General features: G+C 39.9%; 1 protein-coding gene across 1 annotated transcript in view; it reads left to right on the top strand.

Moving 5' to 3' along the window:
• NEDD4 (NEDD4 E3 ubiquitin protein ligase) overlaps positions 1-1,698 on the top strand; it is a 142,064-nt gene that overhangs the window by 136,507 nt on the left and 3,859 nt on the right. The window lies entirely within an intron of this gene.

A 1,698-nucleotide genomic window follows, 5' to 3' on the forward strand; every position in this document is an offset into this window, starting at 1 on the left:
CTAACCAGAAGGCTGGCGGTTCAAACCCACCAGCCACTCCTTGGAAGGAAGGTTGGGCAATCTACTTCCGTAGTGATGCCGCCTCGGAAACCCAAGGAGGGGTCGCTATGAGCCGGGTCCGACTCGATGGCACATAACAACAACAACAACAATCAGATAGTGATAAGGAGCTCTGGTGGCATACTAGTTACAGCATTTGGCTGCTAACCAAAAGGTCGGTAGTTCGAATTCACCAGCTGCTCCATGGAAGAAAGATGAGGCAGTCTGCTTCTGTAAGGATTTACAGCCTTGGAATCCCAATGGGGTTCTCCATGAGTCAAAATTGACTCAGTGGCAGTGGGTTTGATTTTCTTGAATCAGATAGTGAGGAGTCCCTGGGTGTGTCAACAGTTAACACACTTGGCTTCTAACCAAAATTTGGAGATTGAGTCCACCCAGAGGCACCTCAGAAGAAGGGCCTGGTGATCTACTTCAGAAAAATCAGCTACTGAAAACCCTGGGGAGCACTGTTCTACTCTGACAGACATGGGGTCGCCAGGAGTCAGAATTGACTGAAAGGCAACTGGTTTGTAAATCAGGTAGTGAAGAGGAGAACTGGAAACATGAAATATCTTGAGTTATCTTCTCGAACTTTAGATTCCATTTCTACTATATATTCCATTAAAGAAGAGCATTACCTCTGCTGCATATCTATTCAGGGCAGCATTTCAAATTCCACAGAATGTTAACAAGTGTACAACAAAAAACAGTTTTCTAGTAGAATACATTGGTAGACATGCTAAACAAAATTAAGTAAGATTTCTTTGGGACTTGTTTTACTAAGAGAATAAAATGACATTTCCCAAACTTACTTGATCATGGATTTTTAATTTATTTTTGGGAGAGGTTGAGAATCTCCCAATCTGTTGTAATTAATGTTGAACTGGGTATAAGACTGCACAGAATAGGAGGAGAACATAGAATAAGTGGCCAGTTGCCTCCATGAACAACTACCTCCTTTGCCATGAGACCAGAAGTGGATGGTCCCTGACTACTATTACTGAATCTTTTGATCGAAGATTACATAGAAAAGTCTTGACCTAAAGGGGGAAAATATAGAACAGAATTTCAAATTCTCATGGATCCCAGACATCATGAAGGCTGAATGAACCCTGAAATGATTGTCTTGAGATAGTCTTTAAACTTTAAACCAAAAATATCCCTGAAGTCTTAAACTGTAGTATTAGTTTAGCTGAACTGGTAAAGAATGTCTCCATTGAACAGTGAGCTCTTTTAAGAACTACCTATATGGGATCAATTTGATAACAGCAACTCAAAAGGTTAGATAGGAAATTTAGGGGCAGTGAATTTATGTTAGTAGGGGAGGAAAAACTCAGAAAAGGAGGATGAGAATGGTTGCAGAACTTGAAAGAGTATAATCGGTGTCACTAAATGGAAAGTGTAGAAACTGTCAAATTGGTGTGTTTTTTTTGCTCTGCGTATTGTCAACTACAACAACAAAATAAAAACATTTTTTTTGTTTTAGATATTCACTTCTTTTTTTTTTTATTGTGATTTGGGTGAAGATTTACAGAACAAATTTACTTTCCATACAGCGGTTAACATATACTTTGTCTCATGTCATTGACCACAGTTTACCACAATGCAACAGCTCCCCTCCCACTTCCTCCCCATAGTTACCTCTTCCCTGTGTCCATC

Source organism: Orycteropus afer, unplaced genomic scaffold (genome assembly GCF_000298275.1).
Source record: "Orycteropus afer afer isolate SDZICR_OR568_19922 unplaced genomic scaffold, OryAfe1.0 scaffold00026, whole genome shotgun sequence".
NCBI classification, from domain to species: domain Eukaryota; kingdom Metazoa; phylum Chordata; class Mammalia; order Tubulidentata; family Orycteropodidae; genus Orycteropus; species Orycteropus afer.